This window comes from Macrobrachium nipponense, chromosome 39, assembly GCF_015104395.2.
Source record: "Macrobrachium nipponense isolate FS-2020 chromosome 39, ASM1510439v2, whole genome shotgun sequence".
Lineage (NCBI taxonomy): Eukaryota > Metazoa > Arthropoda > Malacostraca > Decapoda > Palaemonidae > Macrobrachium > Macrobrachium nipponense.
This window is the reverse complement of record NC_061099.1, coordinates 12,990,812-13,010,922: the sequence shown is the minus strand read 5'-3', so window position 1 is coordinate 13,010,922 and position 20,111 is coordinate 12,990,812. Positions and strand designations below refer to the sequence as shown.

General features: G+C 46.8%; 1 protein-coding gene across 1 annotated transcript in view; it reads right to left on the bottom strand.

Moving 5' to 3' along the window:
* The window catches only part of LOC135209959 (WD repeat-containing protein 18-like), a 64,626-nt gene that overhangs the window by 19,662 nt on the left and 24,853 nt on the right, over window positions 1–20,111 (bottom strand).

The window sequence follows — 20,111 nt, the reverse complement described above, 5'->3', positions numbered from 1 at the left end:
CTGCGGATCGAACCACCATCTTAGATGGCTCTTTGTTGACTCTGAGATTCTCAAGATCGCGTTGAGATCGTCCTTGGCCTTCCATTCGTCCGCAAGGAAAAACTGGAGAGGCCTGAGGTGCAGTCTTCCCAAGGAAACAAACCTTTCCAGCGAGGAAATGGTGCCCAGCAGACTCATCCATTCCCTCGCCGAGCAAGTTTCTTTCCCCAAGAAGGCTATCCTAGCCGCTGACGTTCTTGGGCCGGAAACGCTCGAAAAGCCACTGAATCCATCTGAATCCAGATACACGATGGACTGTGTCGGGTCAGATGCGACTTTTTGAGGTTGACAAGAAGTCCCAGGGACTTCGCTAGGGCTAACGTGAACTGCAAGTCCTTCAGACACTTTTCTCTCGACGACACTCTGATAAGCCAGTCGTTTGAGGTAAAGGGAAACTCTTATCCCTGAAGAGTGTAGCCACCTCGCCACATTTTTCATGACTACGGTGAACACCATTGGAGCCGTGGTCAGGCCGAAACAAAGGGCTCTGAACTGCCACACTTTGTTGCCTAAGACGAATCTTAGGTACTTTCTTGAAAGAGGGTGGATCGGGATGTGAAAGTACGCGTCCTGCAGGTCTAAGGACACCATCCAGTCGCCCGGTCTCAAGGCTCCCAGAACAGACTGAGGCGTCTCCATCGTGAATTTGGTCTTTTCCACGAAAAGATTGAGCCTGCTTACATCTAGGACTGGACGCCAACCTGACGAACTGCTTTGGTACTAGGAAAATCCTGTTGTAATAACCTGGAGACCCCAGGTCCGTGACTTGTTCCACCGCTCTTTTCTCGATCATCTGTTGTAAAAGATCGAACAACACCCGTCTCTTTTCTCCCTGATAAGATGGAGAAAGGTCTCTGGGAGTCGTGGAAAGAGGAGGAGGATCTAAAAAGGGGATCTTGTACCCCTGCTCCACGATCTTGAGGGACCAGGGTCCGTATCATCTCTCTCTCCATGCTCCCACAAAGGACTTCAGTCTGGCTCCGACTGATGTCTGAAGGACATGCGTTTCACTTGGATGGCTTGGGTTTGAAGGAAGCTCTTCCTCTTGCAAGCCCTCTCCCTCGAGGAGCTGCTCTCGAGAGAGGAGCCCCACGAAAGGGTTTAACCTTCCTTCTTCGGCGGTCGCACAAAAGCTTACAAGAAGTGGAAGGAACTGCCGGACGTCTCGAGGACTGGGCTAAGAGGTCCTGCGTTGCTTTTTCTTGCAAACTGCTTGCCAGGTCCTTAACCAAAGTCTGGGGGAAGAGATGGCTCGTAAGAGGAGAAAAGAGCAGCTCCGCTTTCTGAGCTGGAGTAACAGATCTAGCTGTGAAGTTACACAGCAAAGCTCTCTTCTTCAGGAAGGCAGTCCCAAAATGAGAAACAAGCTCCTCTGAACCATCCCTGACGGCCTTGTCCATGCATGATAACACGCTGGACAGCTCCCCCAAACTGAGAGACTCTGGGCTTCTAGATTGCAGATCTAGAACTCCCAAGCACCAGTCCAAGAAGTTGAAGACTTCAAGAGTCCGTAGCAGCCCCTTCAAATGATGGTCCGTCTCCGTAGGGGTCCAGGTCACTTTAGCAGTGGATAAGAGGGACCTCCTCTGAGAGTCCACCAAGCTGGAGAAATCCCTTGTGCTGAAGAAGGGATTCTCACACCCACGTCTCCTTTGGTTTCATACCAAATACCTCCTTTACCGCTGAGTCTAGAGGGAGGAAGGGCAAAAGTTGACTTGCCTGATCCTTCCTTCGTTCCATCCAGTCTTGGAATTTCTTGAAGGCCCGCTTAGTGGAGAGCGAAGTCTTCATTTCGACAAACTCCGGGGTCTTACATGTCTTCGAAGATGAAAACTGTGAAGGAGGAGACTTGGGAGCTGCAGGCTGGAACTTGTCCCCGAAGGAAGAGCAAACAGCCCACCAACAAGAAACTTTGTAGTCTGAGATTGAAGAGGCAGCAGAAGGTTCCTCTTCAACAGAGTCAGCAGGACTACTCAATTCTCTTCTTCCCTAATCGGAAGAGGAGACCGCCCCTCCGGAGAGGGCGTACGTCTATCGGGTCTTGCCTTAATCAAAGACCCCCGTTGCTTAATAGCAGAAGCCTTATCTAGGCTGTCTTCCTTGCTGCGAACCTTACAGCTCGAAGGAGGCAGAGCGTCCTGACGGCGATGAGCGTCCTTAACGACGACCGAGGCCGCCTTACTTCCAAGAGAAGCGTCCTTACGCTTCTTCAAACGAACAAAAGGTGGTAGACTTGCATGGCTGTTTCTCGTCTTTAAAAGGAGACCCGTCACCCGCACGAGCGTCATCCAGTCCTTGGTGCACCCGTCGTCTTCTTGCCACAGCGTCCTCCCGAAGCGTCCTGAAAAGAGTCCTCAAAAGCGTCCTGAGCGTACTCAAAAGCGTCCTGAGCGTCCTCTCGAGAATCACGGCAAGCAGCCTGCCCATGACGTTGAGAGGGAACGAAAGTGTCCTGACGACCCGTCTTCTTAGCGGGCGAACGAGATCGGCGAATCGCCGAAGGAGACGCAATCGGCGAAAGAGACGAAAGAGGAGAGGGAGGGAGCAAGGAGACTTGCTTCGTCCTCTTGACGGGCAGCCTAAGGTCCTTCCTCCGCTTAGGCTCGACTGCTGCTGGGCGAGTCCTCTGAGCCATAAGCGCTGACAATGGTCCTGAAGGGACAAAGAATGTTCTTCGTTGGAGAAGAACGAACAGAGGGAGCAGGGCTGATCCTGCGAGAGACGAGGGGCGAGGGACGCGTCCTTCCTTCTCACAGGTACAGCTACCTGCTTCTCAAGAGCACGACTGTAGCGCAACTCAGCGTCCTCGCCGGATGAGATCCTACCTCTCTTCTGAGGCAGAAAAGCGTCATACACATCCGGAGAAGAGCACAAAGAAACTGGCGATACAGGACGTGAAGCGTCCTCAACACGAAACGTCCTTTTCAGCGGACAAGAGTCTCTCCGAGCGCTCCACCCCAAATTGCTGCGGGGGGAGGACGCTTCGGAGGACGAAAAGCAGTCCTTAAGGATACGCGCCTGATGCGCGCTCCTTGACAGCCTGGGACTTTGCAACAAGGCCTGCCAAAGGGACGCCAGATCGGTGGGGAGCCCCCGTAACCCTCTTGCGGCTTTCAACATATCCCCTCCCTGATTCCTGGGAGTCCGATAGCGGTCTAGGCCTAGAGGCATTATGGGGGCCGATCTGACGCCCCCTCCACAACACTAGGGGCACGATCACACACTTGCACAGGGCCAGTTTCCAAGGCTTTCACTTTGGTCTCCAAAGTACACAAGAGGACTCCAAAATTAGGAGAAAGGGCATTACCTTCTCCAGACACAGATTCAGGGCCCGCGAAAACAACACAGGTTTAGGAGATGCAAAATCTACAGGTGTTATAGCAGGAGAAATATTAATACCCTTACCTTTGGTAGAACCACTCCTGGAGGAAGACCTCCTGATCCTATCGCGTTCCAATTTACGCCGATAGGAATCATACACCTTCCATCCATCATCGGTCAATCCATCACATTCATTGCACCGATCATCCACCATACAAACATGCCCCCTACAACATCATACATACTGTGTGGGGGTCTACCGATGATTTCGGTAGCCTCACCTTACAATCACTCCTCACACACACTCTGAAACTCACTGCACTTGATCCAGACATCACGTTTACAGAAAAGCCAATCCAAAGTCAAAAACAGTCCACTATCGCGTATGCCAATCCAACAATCCAAAATCAATACCAAAAGTCAATCAGATACTTAAATGCGAGTCAAATCCAAAAATCCTAGGCGGAGGTCTGTAAACAGTAGGCTATACACAAACGAATGAGAATCTAATGATATTCTGCGATAACTTGAAACAAAGTGAAATTGTACCGTGCCTCTATTTTAGCAAAAATTGTTTTGTCTACCAGTTAAATCAGTCAAACTTAAGCTAGGCCTAGAGATTGTAGACCTATAAGCTAGCCTAGGTTAGTACTGAATGATGCAATTTTTGGGGCATCAACTTTTGAACAGAGAAATAAATTACTCACAGCTAAATGAATCTTGATGCTTATTACACAAAATGCTTCAATACACTGTTCTCTCAATAGTTAGTCACTGTATTCTAGCAGACAGCACAGTGTAGTGCGTACCCGTACCAGCTGTTATTGAATCGAAACGGCGAGATTTCATAATGCCTTCTTGAATTCGTCTCTTATGCGCATGATTATTGAACTTGATTGGTAAATTATTTAATAAAGCTTGACTACCAATAAAAATGACAAATTTTCTAGGACAATTTGTATTTTTCATAGTTACAAACCTGAGGTCTTAACAATAGGATAATTTCTACCGCCTAGCTGGATCCGGTTAAAAAAGCAGATAAAAGCAAGGAATCTTGTGATATCTGGCAATGCATGCATAGCTTGGGTTAGGAGTGGTCAAGGACGACACTGCTACGCCAGTCTTTCTTTTGACTGCCTGGGTGAGAGTTGTGTTTCACCTCTCTTGGCCTTTTCCTTTTCCCGGTTCATTGCCCCGCTTCGTTTCTTTTCATATGTGTGTGTGTGTTTAGCTGGTATTATGGCTTCTTCTGCTCCTTCTCGGCGTCAATGTATGTGCCCCGGAGTTCCAGGTTTTCCATGTTCTCGTTTTTTGGCTTTGGCAGCGACCGACCCTCACATCACATGCAGTAGGTGTCGTTCTAATTTTTGTACTATTACGAATCCTTGCACAGAATGCCGGGCATGGCCTAAGGAGCAGTGGAGGTCGTTTAATTTCAAGAGAGAACATCGGAGGGTTCGACTCTTCCTACTTGGGAAGGGTTTGCGCCTATTTCCGATGTTTCGTCTTCCGCAGTAGCCAACCCTCATAGTAGCATTGTTCCTGCATCTCCTTCCTTTTCTTCCATTGATTCGTCGATGGAAGTATCGGGAGGCCGCCAGGGTAATGTTGTAATGTAGCCCATTCTTCCTCATGAGTTTATTTGGTTCCCGAGAAGGGTGAGGCTTTTTCATCATCTCTCTCTTCCTGACTCGGAGGCATCCAAAATGGCGGCGATTTGGAAAACTGAATTTAATTACCTTTAAAAGTGAAATACAGCGCGGCTCAATGCCTCACTGGTTGCTGTGACAACTGGAGTGGACATGTCCACTTTGGTTACAACTTCCTATATACATTTAAAGCAGACTCGGCTATATATTATTCATAATTCTCTCTCTCTCTCCCATACATGACACTGACACCTTGCCCAAATTCTGTTACCCAGGGCTGGCCCACACACCCCTCAATGGGGCCACTGGCCCGCTGGGTTAAGCAGAAGGCCAGATTCATTGAATCATTTGAATGAGTATCATCTGGGTTAATGGGGCCAATATGGGGGCCCTCAGAGGATAATTAGGACCCCTATAAGTAGTAATCAATTGCCTTAGATTGGCCCTGCCCTTACCCCAATCAACGCTACCCAACCTCCTCTGATCCGTATGAGAGGGTCTATAATGGGTTCTACGATTGGGAGGGGGCACTGGAGAACCCTATTTCTTTTACATAATATTTTTGATACATTTTTTTTCACAAAAATGAAATTTTCATTAGTAAAATGAAGTTTTATTGTATACTTACCGAACAATTATACAGCCGTGATTTCCACGAGCGGCAGGAGACTAAATTCAAATTTAGCGCATAGGCGTCGCGGGAGAACCAGGTACAACTGCCCAGGTGAATCCAATTCTTTCTGCCCGTCCGTCCACCTAAGGGGAGGAGGGTGGGTATAATCATAATTGTTCGGTAAGTATACAATAAAACTTCATTTTACTAATGAAAATTTCATTTTTATTGCAGTGTCTTACCGAACAATTATACAGCTGATTACACATTTATGGGAAGGTGGGATTCAGTGGACCACTAGTATTTCTAAATGGGTTACCTTTATTACAATACCAGTAAACACTCGAGGTGTCTGTTGTACCTTACCTTGTAAGAGAGCTACAGCAGACTGTTACTGCCTCTGGTCGGTGCTCTTCTTACTATTGTAGAGGAATTGGAATTTGACCAAAGTTAGCCTCTACAGGAGTGGAATCCTTCCGTAGTTCAAGCGAGACAAGGCTGACTGACGGAGGATAGTAACAACAAAGATTGCCCTTGCCCTGGGCTAAGGCAGAAATTCAATCATACAAAACATTTGTCAACCAACACCAGATTTAAAAACATATACCCACCAACCATTATAAAATCTGACCTAACAGACTGGTTAGAGTATCCCAGGTACTCAGTACCCCAAGCTTCCCCTGAACTCGACAACCTATTTCAAGGAGAAAAGTTAGCATAGAGGTGACGACCCCTGTGCCGTTTCTCCCAACACCATGCCAGAAACCGCCACCGGACCTAACGTTCTACAATTCTCAAAAACCGTTTCTATCTCTTTGAGATAATGGCTCGCAAAAACCGAATTCGATCTCCAGAACGTACTCTGAAGAATCGAAGCTAAAGATAAATTCTTTCTAAATGCTAAAGAAGTTGCCACTGCTCTAACCTCATGAGCTTTAACTCCCAGAACGGAAAGATTGTCGTTCTCGGACTGCGAGTGAGCTTCCCTGATAAGCTCTCTAATAAAGAACGATATAGCATTCTTAGAAAGAGGACGAGAGGGATTTTGAACCGAGGTCCAGAGCTTAGAAGATTGGCCTCTAACCTCCTTAGTGGCAAGAAGATACTGCTTAATTGCCCTGACTGGACATAAGAGCCTTTCTTCCTCCTTATGTCCAACCAAATCAGATAAGTTCCTAACCACAAAACTCCTCGGCCAAGGACTAAGACGAATTCTCGTTTTTGGCTAGAAAGGTCAAGATATACAAAAACACAGCATTGCCTTGAGAGAAAAACCGACTCTTTTGTCTAAAGCTGCAATTCGCTGACACGCTTTGCAGAAGCTAGTGCAATAAGAAAAAGTCTTTTTAGTCAAGTTCCTGAGTGAAGCCGACTTCAAAGGCTCAAACGGTGGCCCCATGAGGAACTTAAGCACCACATCTAAGTTCCAAGCCACTGAATCCTGAGGGAGCTTAGTGGTTTCGAAAGACCTAATGAGGTCCGACAGATCTGAATTGGAGGAAATATCCAAACCCCGATGTCGAAAAATCGAAGAAAGCATGGCTCTATATCCTCTGATCGTAGAGAAGGAGCCAGTTTCTTAGACTCCCTAGAAATAGAAGAAAATCTGCTATCTCCGTTAAAGAGGTCTCAGAAGTAGAGACTTTAGCACCTCTACACCACTCTCTGAAGATTCTCCACTTCCCTTGATAGAGTTTGTTAGAAGACTCTCCTACAACCAGCGATAGCTTCTGCAGCTCTTCTTGAAAACCCTTTCGCTCTGACAAGATTCGGACAGTCTGAACCCTGTCAGAGCTAGAGCGGACAGGTTTTGGTGGAACCTTTTGAAGTGAAGTTGTTTGAGAAGCCACTTCTCTTGGAGGAAGAAGCCTGGGGAAGTCTACTAACAACTGGAGAAGGTCCGGGAACCACTCTTTCCTGGGCCAAAAAGAGCGATTAACGTCAGCGTTACATTGCTGTCGACATGAACTTGTTCAGCACCTCTCTTATTAGACCGAACGGAGGGAATGCATAAGCTTCCAGACCCGACCAATCCAACAGCATTGCGTCCACCGACCAAGCTAGAGGATCTGGAACTGGAGAACAAAAGAGAGGAAGACGGTTGTTCCTTGAAGTCGCGAACAGGTCTATGGACGGTCGTCCCCAAAGGCCAAACCAAGTTTCTGACAAATTTTGTCGTCCAAAGTCCACTCCAGAGGTAAAACACTTGCTGTTGACGGCTTAGCTCGTCCGCCAGGACGTTCATCTTTCCCGGAACAAATCTCGGGACTAACTGAACATTCGCTTCGTTTGTCCACAGGAGGAGATCCTTGGCCACTTCGTACAGAGAGAAAGACTGAGTCCCCCACTGTTTCTGCACGTACGAGAGAGCCGTGGAGTTGTCGGAATGTACTGCACTACTGACCTTCTACTAAGTCCGAAACTGTCTGAGCCCCAGGAAAATTGCTAAAAGTTCCTTTTACATTTATGTGGAACTTCTTCTCCTTCTCCGACCAAGCTCCTGAAGCACGTTGATTTCCCAGCAGGGCTCCCAAACCTGTGTCCGATGCGTCGGAAAAGAACTGTAGGTTCGGGAGGATGGGTCGTAAATCTAACCCTTCTTCCAATCTTGCCCGAGACAGCCACCACCTTAGGTCCTCTTTTATTTGGTCTGTGACAGGAAAGGTAATCGAGTCCGGTTGTGTCTTCCTGCACCAAGAGGCTCTCAGAAAAAACCTGCCAGCGGTCTCATGTGCAGTCTTCCCAAAGTCACAAATTTCTCCGCTGACGTCAATTTGCCCAGCCCAGCCTATACTCATCCACTGATTGGCAGAACTTACCTTTTTGTCCAAGACAACCTGACTGTCTCCAGACAACCTTGGGACCCCTCTTCGGGGACAGAAAAGCGAAAAACTGGATTCAGAGTCATCCCCAAATAAAGGATGCTCTGAGATGGAACCAACTGGGACTTCTGTTTGTTGACCAGAATTCCTAACTTTCTGGCAAGATCCAGCGTTGTTCAAGGTCCTTCATGCACCGACTCTCTGATTCCGACCGGAGAAGCCAATCGTCCAGATAGAGGGAGATTCTTACTCCTAATATGTGCAGCCAGCTTCCTATCGGGGGATAGAACCCTGGTGAAAACTTGAGGAGCGGTCGCCAGTCCGAAGCAAAGCGCCCGAAACTGAAACACCTTGCCTTCGAACATGAACCTCAGGTACTTCCGAGATTCGCGATGAATCGGAATGTGAAAATAAGCGTCTTGCATGTCCAGAGAAACCATCCAATCCCCTGTCTGATGGACTCCAGAACCGACCGAGTGGTCTCCATATGAAATTTTGTTTTCTGGACATGCAAGTTCAGGGCGCTCACATCCAAAACCGGCCTCCAGCCCCCTGATGACTTGGGAACTACAAAAAGGCGATTGTAAAAACCTGGAGGAAATTCCCCCTTCTATATGCTCTATAGCTTCTTTGAGAATGAGCGCTTCCACTTCCGCGGCTAGCGCCAGAAATTTGTCTGAGCCCGGAGAGTATGCCTGGAATGGAATTGGCACAGGTGAGAGCGAGGGAGGTGAAATGAGAGGAATACGGTAGCCAAACTTGAGTATTTCTTTGCACTGACCCAGGCTTCTGCTCCTCTGTTTTTCCAATTCCTCCCAAAACAGAGCCACGGCCATGCCTCCCACTGGTGCATGGCAAGAACCGAGCTTTCATTTGGAAGGTTTGTTAACCTTGGCCGAGGTCTTTGACTGAGGTCGCAAATTCGACTTCGGCCGAAAGAAGCGCTTGGGTTTTCTCCCTCGAAAAGGCGCTTGGGCCAGAGGGGAAACAGAAGGAACAGTCTCCAAAGGAGCTTTAGGTCTCTTAGTAGACTGTGCCAGCAAATCCGAAGTAGATTTCTTATCTAGTGCCGACGAAATTGACAGCACTACATCGTCTGGAAAGAGGTTATCTTTCACAAAAGGAGCAAACAAGAGAGCAGACTTCTGTTGGGAAGTAACCCCTTTAGAAGCAAAGGAGCACCAAAGTTGCCTTTTCTTAAGGGTACCAAAGGCGATGAGCGAGCTAACTCATCACATCCATCCCTAATGGATTTGTCCGCACAGGACAGAACACCAATCCAATCCTCCGCTAAATCCTGTGAAAGAGAAGGAGCAGTCTTCGATCTTGGCCGCTAAAGCGCCAATAGTCCAATCAAGGAAGCTAAATACTTCCAAAAGTTTAAATTGGTTCTTTACAACGTGGTCCAACTCAGGCGCTGTAAAGAAAACTTTCGCTGCGGCGAAAGCAGATCTTCTAGAGGAGTCGATTAAACTGGAGAAGTCTCCGTGGGAGGAGGCAGAAACTCCCAGAGAAGGAGCTTCCCCAGTTACATAAAACCTATACCTCTTACGAAGCAACTTAGAGGGAGGGTAAGCAAACAGCGCCTTCCCTAAGTCTCTTTTCATAGACATCCATTTCTCCGTCCTCTTTCAACGAATGTCTAACCGCTTTAGATAGAACAAGTTTTGGGAGGAGAGGGTCTGAAGTTTTCCTCATCATCAAAAAAGTCGAAGTAAGGGAGCGCGGAGCCGCTTTCTCAAAATAATCTGGATAAGATACCAGAAGAAACCTAAGGAGACGTGAATAACACGAAAGGTGATGTGAATCCTCCTCCTCTACCTCTTCCTCATTCTTCGATACCGTGCCGAAGAAGTAGACGGGACTACAACCGGATCTGAAGGCTTCGAACCACCCTTGGACTCATTCATCAGTTGGTTAACATCTCTAACTGCTTGCGCAAAGGCGCCAGAGACGAATCAAAAACAGTTAACTGAGGCTTGGAAGAGCCTAAATGTTCAGCAGGAGGCGGAATAACTACTTGCGCCTCGCCCGGAGCCGCCGAAATTCGAGGCGAAACAGGCGCATCAGGCGTAACAGACGAGAAAGCGCCTAATGAAATACCCTTAGAACAGCTAGCTACAGCTCTACCACATCTCTACTAGTAGATGGAGCTGAAAAAGGAACAGATTTGAGGCGACGAACGAGCCGCTAACGGCCGCGGCGCAACACTACTCTCAGGCTCCTTATACCGCTTGACTGGAGGAGGCGATGAATCGGCGCCTGAACGCCTCTTTAAGGGACGTGAAACGGGCGAAGCCAAGAGCGCCGCGCGATCAGAGACGAATCGCCTGAATCAGTCGAAAGGCGTCTAACCGCAACACCTTTCCAGCGCTTAACTGAGTCCTGTTGAGGCGCAACAGGTTCAACAAGAGAGGCGCCTGTCTGTGGGCAACTCCCGATCGACTCCCTTGGACTTCCGGTATGTCTTCTCCCCGGTGTGGGGGAGCTGGACAGTGACCTTTGTTTAGGAGACGTGTCAGGACAGACAGACGCACCCTAAACTACACTCTTACCTGAAACCGCTTTCTCCAAAAGTTTAACCGAATTACCAAGTTGCATAACCGTATCCGCTAGTACCAAAAATTTCTGATCGAACCTCAATTCAAGACTGGCAATGGTGTCGGAAGAAACTACACGGGAAGCCAGAGAAGTGGGATTAGTAGGAGGAATAGGAAGGTGTAGTTAAAGGAGACATAAACAATTTGAGGAGAAACAGAAGGAACAGATGCATCGCAAGAAGAAGCAGAGCTAAGCTTTCTTTCCCTAAGCGCTGCTTTCCTAATTCTGTCTTTCACTAATTTCTCTGAGTATGAACTAAAAAACTTCCATTGAGAATCAGTCCAATCACTACACTCATTACATGTTCGATCTGCTGAACAAACCTGTCCCCTACACTTAACACATTTAGTGTGAGAATCATACTCTAATTTGGATAGCCTAGTGTTTACATCCTGAGATGCAAAACCTAACTCCCGACGGACTAGAAATCCAACATGGCAACGCCTAAATATGTATTCAAATAAACAACAACGCCAAAAAGAGTACTTCACCAATTCCGAAGATCAAATCCACTAGAAAAAAGCGAAGCAAAGTCATCCAACCGCACCGACCACCGATGTTCACCGGACGCCGGCAGGAAAGAATTGGATTCACCTGGGCAGTTGTACCTGGTTCTCCCGCGAGTGGAGGGAGATGACGTCATCACCACCAGTGTTGGCGACGCCTACGCGCTAAATTTGAATTTAGTCTCCTGCCGCTCGTGGAAATCATGGCTGTATAATTGTTCGGTAAGACACTGCAATAAAATTACAAATTGGGGCCCTTTAGTGGGTCCCAAACTTTTGGGTTCAAATATAAATGGAGTCCTTGACCATTTTGGGGCCACTGAATTTAGCTTGTTCTGCCATAGCAGCAATGCTTAAATTTTGCATTTTGCGGCCCCGCCTCACTTTGGGGCCCGGGGGGTGATTTCAGACAGTACCCCCACTCAGGAAGGCCACTGGCTATGGGGATGATGCTACCTTTTTCTCTAGATACCTTGGCTGAGAATTGAGTTAAATATGGCGAAGTAAACTCATATTCACCATCAGCTGATTTCCAAACTAAAAAATTGACCACTATGTTAGTATTTATAATATGATAATATGAGGATACATACAATATTATTGGATACAACGAAGTAAAAGAAAAAAAACTTCATGGAAAAGATGCATATTTATAACGTTTATATTTTATAATTATACGTAGCTACCAGTAAGCCTACACCGTTCAATAATGCTGACATTGGACTGAACCTGATTCTCATTCAATTGTATTTTGTACTGAATTATCATATGATCTGATTCTCGTTTTGTGTTCAATTTCTCCTGTATTTAATTATCATAAGTCAGAATGCACTGAACCTCCAGGATTAGCCAATATTAATAATTACTATGTCAGTATGTATGTAGAGTACGTATACTTTAAGCTGGGCTACTGTATATGCATAAGATAGGTCATAGTGCATGCTAGGCTAAATGTTCTTAATGTTATTTAATTTTTCTTTGTACTGAATTATCATAAGTCAATATGCATTGAACCGAGAGAATTAGCCGATATTACCATGCCATATATGCATAGAGCCAAATTGAAAACCTGATCACCAAAATTACCACCACTGCAAGACGAACCAAATTTATCCACAGAAGGAAAAAGAACCTTCAAAGACAAAGGAACACTATCCAACACTTCAGATCCTGACAAACCCGAAACCACATCCAAACGACCAACCATGGACTTAGAAACCTGTTGCAAAGAACTCGAAGCAGGAAATAAAAATGAAGATGGCTCCAAAGATGAAAATGAAATTTTCATTATTAAAATGAAGTTTTATTGCTATACTTACCGAACAATTATAGAGCCGTGATTTCCACGAGCGGCAGGATACTAAATTCAAATTTAGCGCGTCGGCGTCGCCAACACTGGTGGTGATGACGTGATCTCCCTCCACTCGCGGGAGAACCAGGTACAACTGCCCAGGTGAATCCAATTCTTTCTGCCCGTCCGTCCACCTAAGGGGAGGAGGGTAGGGTATAATCATAATTGTTCGGTAAGTATACAATAAAACTTCATTTTAATAATGAAAATTTCATTTTATTGTAGTGTCTTACCGAACAATTATAGAGCTGATTACACATTTATGGGAAGGTGGGATTCATGGACCACTAGTATTTTTAAATGGTTACATTTTATTGCAATACCAGTAAACACTCAAGGTGTCTGTTGTACCTTACCTTGTAAGAGAGCTACAGCAGACTGTTACTGCCTCTGGTCGGTGCTCTTCTTACTATTGTAGAGGAATTGGAATTTGACCAAAGTTAGCCTCTACAGGAGTGGAATCCTTCCGTAGTTCAAGCGAGTCAAGGCTGACTGACGGAGGATAGTAACAACAAAGATTGCCCTTGCCCTGGGCTAAGACCAGAAATTCAATCATACAAAAACATTTGTCACAACACCCCAGATTTAAAAACATATATACCCAACCATTGTAAAATCTGACCTAACAGACTGGTGAGTATCCCAGGTACTCAGTACCCCCAGCTTCCCTTGAACTCGACAACCTATTCAAGGTGAAAAGTTAGCATAGAGGTGACGACCCCTGTGCCGTTTCTCCCAACACCATGCCAGAAACCGCCACCGGACCTAACTTTTGTTTTACAATTCTCGAAAACCGTTTCTATCTCTTTGAGATAATGACTCGCAAAAACCGAATTCGATCTCCAGAACGTGCTCTGAAGAATCGAAGCTAACGATAAATTCTTTCTGAATGCTAAAGAAGTTGCCACTGCTCTAACCTCGTGAGCTTTAACTCTCAGAACGGAAAGATTGTCGTTCTCGGACTGCGATGAGCTTCCCTGATAAGCTCTCTAATAAAGAACGATATAGCATTCTTAGAAAGAGGACGAGAGGGATTTTGAACCGAGGTCCAGAGCTTAGAAGATTGTCCTCTAATACCCTTAGTGGCAAACAGATACTGCTTAATAGCCCTGACTGGACATAAGAGCCTTTCTTCCTCCTCATGTCCAACCAAATCAGATAAGTTCCTTACCACAAAACTCCTCGGCCCAAGATTAGAAGGATTCTCATTTTTGGCTAGAAAGGTCAAAGATACCGAAAATACAGCATTGCCTTGAGAGAAACCGACTCTTTTGTCTATAGCGTGCAATTTGCTGACACGCTTAGCAGAAGCTAGTGCAATAAGAAAGAGTGCCTTCTTAGTCAAGTTCCTGAGTGAAGCCGACTTTAAGGCTCAAACGGTGGCCCCATGAGGAACTTAAGCACCACATCTAAGTTCCAAGCCACTGTATCTTGCGGGAGCTTAGTGGTTTCGAAAGACCTAATGAGGTCCGACAGATCTGAATTGGAGGAAATATCCAAACCTCGATGTCGAAAAACCGAAGAGAGCATGGCTCTATATCCTCTGATCGTCGAAGGAGCCAGTTTCTTAGAGTTCCTAAGAAATAGAAGAAAATCTGCTATTTCTGTTAAAGAGGTCGCAGAAGTAGAGACTTTAGCACTTCTACACCACTCTCTGAAGATTCTCCACTTCCCTTGATAGAGTTTGTTAGAAGACTCTCTCCTACAACGAGCGATAGCTTCTGCAGCTCTTCTTGAAAATCCTTTTGCTCTGACAAGATTCCGGACAGTCTGAACCCTGTCAGAGCTAGAGCGGACAAGTTTTGGTGGAACCTCTTGAAGTGAGGTTGTTTGAGAAGCCACTTCTCTGGAGGAAGAAGTCTGGGGAAGTCTACTAACAACTGGAGAAGGTCCGGGAACCACTCTTTCCTGGGCCAAAAGGGAGCGATTAACGTTAGCGTTACATTGCTGTGCGACATGAACTTGTTCAGCACCTCTCTTATTAGACCGAACGGAGGGAATGCATAAGCTTCCAGACCCGACCAATCCAACAGCATTGCGTCCACCGACCAAGCTAGAGGATCTGGGACTGGCGAACAAAAGAGAGGAAGACGGTTGTTCTTGATGTCGCGAACAGGTCTATTGACGGTCGTCCCCAAAGGCGCCAAAGTTTCTGACAAATCTTGTTGTCCAAAGTCCACTCCAGAGGTAACACTTGCTGTTGACGACTTAACTCGTCCGCCAGGACGTTCATCTTTCCCGGAACAAATCTCGGGACTAGCTGAACCTTCGCTTCGTTTGACCACAGGAGGAGATCCTTGGCTACTTCGTACAGAGAGAAAGACTGAGTCCCCCACTGTTTCCGCACGTACGAGAGAGCCGTGGAGTTGTCGGAATGCACTGCACTACTCGACCTTCTACTAAGCATCGAAACTGTCTGAGCCCCAAGAAAATTGCTAACAGTTCCTTTACATGTATGTGGAACTTCTTCTCCTTCTCCGACCAAGCTCCTGAAGTCCGTTGATTTCCCAGTAGGGCTCCCCAACCTGTGTCCGATGCGTCGGAAAAGAACTGCAGGTTCGGGAGGATGGGTCGTAAATCTAACCCTTCTTCCAACCTTGCTCGAGAGAGCCACCACCTTAGGTCCTCTTTTATTTGATCTGTGAACAGGAAAGGTAATCGAGTCTGGTTGTGTCTTCCTGCACCAAGAGGCTCTCAGGAAAAACTGCAGAGGTCTCATGCAGTCTTCCCAACGTCAAATTTCTCCACTGACGTCAATTTGCCCAGGAGCCTCATCCACTGATTGGCAGAACTTACCTTTTTGTCCAAGAACTCCTGAACGGTCTCCAGACGCCTTGAACCCTCTTCGGGGACAGAAAAGCCGAAAAACTTGAGCATTCAGAATCATCCCCAAATAAAGGATGCTCGGAAGATGGAACCAACTGGGACTTCTGTTTGTTGACCAGAATTCCTAACTTTCTGGCAAGATAGAGTTTGCCAAGGTCCAGAGTTGTTCCAAGTTCCTTCATGCACCGACTCTCTGATTCCGACGGAGAAGCCAATCGTCCAGATAGAGGGAGATTCTTACTCCTAATATGTGCAGCCAGCTTCCTATCGGGGATAGAACCCTGGTGAAAACTTGAGGAGCGGTCGCTAGTCCGAAGCAAAGCGCCCGAAACTGAAACACCTTGCCTTCGAACATGAACCTCAGGTACTTCCGAGATTCGCGATGTATCGGAATGTGAAAATAAGCGTCTTGCATGTCCAGAGAGACCATCCAATCCCCCTGTCTGATGGACTCCAGAACCGACCGAGTGGTCTCCATATGAAATTTTGTTTTCTGGACATGCAAGTTCAGGGCGCTCACATCCAAAAACCGGCCTCCAGCCCCCTGATGACTTGGGAACTACAAAAGGCGATTGTAAAAGCCTGGAGGAAAATCCCCTTCTATCTGTTCTATCGCTTCTTTGAGAACAAGCGCTTCCACTTCTGCGGCTAGCGCCAGAAATTTGTCTGAGCCCGGAGAGTATGCCTGGAATGGAATTGGCACAGGTGAGAGCGAGGGAGGTGAAACGAGAGGAATACGATAGCCGAACTTGAGTACTTGCACTACCCAGGCTTCTGCTCCTCTGTTTTCCCATTCCTCCCAAAACATCGTCAGCCTGGCTCCCACTGGTGCATGAAGAACCGAGCTTTCATTTGGAAGGTTTGTTAACCTTGGCCGAGGCCTTAGACTGAGGTCGCAAATTCGACTTCGGCCGAAAGAAGCGCTTGGGTTTTCTCCCTCGAAAAGGCGCTTGGGTCAGAGGAGAAACCGAAGGAACAGTCTCCACAGGAGCTTTAGGTCTCTTAGTAGACTGTGCCAGTAAATCCGAAGTAGATTTCTTATCTAGCGCAGACGAAATTGACAACACTACATCGTCTGGAAAGAGGTTATCTTTCCACAAAAGGAGCAAACAAGAGAGCAGACTTCTGTTGGGACGTAATACCCGAAGAACAAAGGAGCACCAAAGTTGCCTTTTCTTAAGGGTACCAAAGGCGATGAGCGAAGCTAACTCATCACATCCATCCCTAATGGATTTTGTCCGCACAGGACAGAACACCAATCCAAATCCTCCGCTAACTCCTGAGAAAGAGAAGGACAGTCTTCGATCTTGGCCGCTAAAGCGCCAATAGTCCAATCAAGGAAGCTAAAGACTTCCAAAAGTTTAAATTGATTCTTTACAACGTGGTCCAACTCAGGCGCTGTAAAGAAAACTTTCGCTGCGGCGAAAGCAGATCTTCTAGAGGAGTCGATTAAACTGGAGAAGTTCTCCTGGGAGGAGGCAGAAAAACTCCCAGAGAAGGAGCTTCCCCAGTTACATAAAACCTATACCTCTTACGAAGCAACTTAGAGGGAGGGTAAGCAAAAAGAGCCTTCCCTAAGTCTCTTTTCATAGACATCCATTTCTCCGTCTCTTTCAACGAATGTCTAACCGCTTTAGATAGAACAAGTTTTGGGAGGAGAGGGTCTGAAGTTTTCCTCCTCATCAAAAAAGTCGAAGTTGGGGAGCGCGGGTGGGGCCGCTTTCTCAAAATAATCTGGGATAAGATACCAGAAGAAATCTAAGGAGACGTGAATAACACGAGAGGTGATGTGAATCCTCCTCCTCTACTTCTTCTTCATTCTCCGATACCGCCGAAGAAGTAGACGGAACTACAACCGGATCTGAAGGTTTCGAACCACCCTTGGACTCATTCATCCAGTTGGTTAACATCTCTAACTGCTTGCGCAAAGGCGCCAGAGACGAATCAAAAACAGTTAACGTAGGCTTGGAAGAGCCTAAATGTTCAGCAGGAGGCGGAAAAACTACTTGCGCCTCGCTCGGAGCCGCCGAAATTCGAGGCGAAACAGGCGCATCAGGCGTAACAGACGAAAAAGCGCCTAAAGAAACACCCTTAGAACTGCTAGCTACAGCGCTAAAACCACAATCTCTACTAGTAGATGGAGCCGAAAAAGGCACAGATTGAGGCGACGAACGAGCCGCTAACGGCCGCGGCGCAACCCTACTCTCAGGCTCCTTATACCGCTTGACTGGAGGAGGCGAAGAATTGGCGCCTGAACGCCTCTTTAAGGGACGCGAAACGGGCGAATCTCGCCAAGAGCGCCGCGCGACCGGAGACGAATCGCTTGAATCATTCGAAAGGCGTCTGACCGCAACACCTTTCCAACGCTTAACCGAGCCCTGTTGAGGCGCAACAGCTCAACAAGAGAGCGCCCTGTCTGTGGGCAAATCCCGATCGACTCCCTTGGACTTCCGGTATGTCTTCTCCCCGGTGCGGGGGAGCTGGACAGTGACCTTTGTCTAGGAGACGTGTCAGGACAGACAGACGCACCCTCAACTACACTCTACCTGAAGCCGCTTTCTCCAAAAACGTCTTAACTGAATTACCAAGTTGCAAAACCGTATTCGCTAGTACCGAAATTTCTGATCTAACCTCGATTCCAGACTGGCAATGGTGTCGGAAGAAACTACACGGGAAGCCGGAGAAGCGGGATTAGTACGAGGAATAGGAGGTGTAGTTAAAGGAGACATAACAATTTGAGGAGAAACAGAAGGAACAGAAAGCATCGCAAAGACGAAGCGGAGCTAAGTCTACTTTCCCTAAGAACGCTGCTTTTCTAATTCTGTCTTTAGCTAATTTCTCCGAGTATGAACTAAAAAAACTTCCATTGAGAATCAGTCCAATCACTACACTCGGACAATGTTCGATCTGCTGAACAAACCTGTCCCCTACACTTAACACATTTAGTGTGAGAATCATATTCCTAACTTGGATAATCTAGTTTTACATCCTGAGATGCAAAACCTAACTCCCGACGGACTAGAATCCGACATGGCAACGCCTAAATAAAAAGCAAAATAACAACAACGCCAAAAAAGAGTACTTCACCAATTCCGAAGATCAATTCACAAGAAAAAAAAGCGAAGCAAGTCATCCAAACCGCACCGACCACCGATGTTCACCGGACGCCGGCAGGAAAAGAATTGAATTCACCTGGGCAGTTGTACCTGGTTCTCCCGCGAGTGGAGGGAGATGACGTCATCACCACCAGTGTTGGCGACGCCGACGCGCTAAATTTGAATTTTAGTATCCTGCCGCTCGTGGAAATCACGGCTCTATAATTGTTCGGTAAGACACTACAATAAAACTGTCACACTAGAAACTACAACAGAATCCGAACCCAAAGAAACCTACACTTCTCTTCCTGAACAGTATGTAACCTATTATCTCCACTCATCTCTATCTGACCTAACTTTACACCAACCTCAGAACTTACACCTTGAGGGGGAAGGGGGAAATCTGCTGCCAACACTGCCTGCTCCATGCCGTGGAGGCCAGCAGAACCTACCTTCGAGGCTTGCTGTTCTCCATGACCCCCAGCACCCATTAGGGTTGGTTCTGGAACAGGCAGGGGAAGGAGGGGGCTGAAAAAGAACGAGTAGAATTAACTATACTACTACTACCATTATCTCTATTCTCAGTTAACTTATTTATCAGGCTAGAAAATAAGCTACACATACTAGATGAAAACATGTCCTCTAACTTCTTGAATAACTCTTGACTCTAACGCTTCCTTGTCTACTGATTGTACCCTTACCCCTAATCCTGATCCGCACTTACTCTTCGAGGCTAAGGATTTTCAGTGTTTCATATAATTCCCCATTTGATCTACTGACCAAGAAAAACATGCGTCACATCTCTGATTGATATACACTGAACCTTCCTACATAAAATACAAAGAGAATGTCGATCGTGTTTGAGGGTACTCATCCTACACTTGCAGGACGTGCAGAACCGATGAGCGCCAACATCTCCAGCAGCAGTAGGCTCGATCGTCGAAGCTGTAGACTGAACGGAGGCAGAGGTGTTAGCAGACAATGATGTTTTATCTCCTAACTTATCCATAGCAAGTCCAAAGTACCGATCCAAAGTCAAAATCAGGAGAGAACTTTCAAAATCCAGTCAACAAAATCAGGAGAGAACTTCCAAAATCCAATTAATAAAATCAGAAGAGAACTTCCAAAAACCAGTCAATAAAGTGTAGATGCAGGCAGAAAGGCATTAATAATGGGCCAAAGACGTAATCTGATATCCAAACTTCAAAAACTTTAAATGTGGGACCAATCCACATAGCACAGCAACAAATAACAATTGGGGGGTTCCAGGTCCAGCCGGCCGGTATTT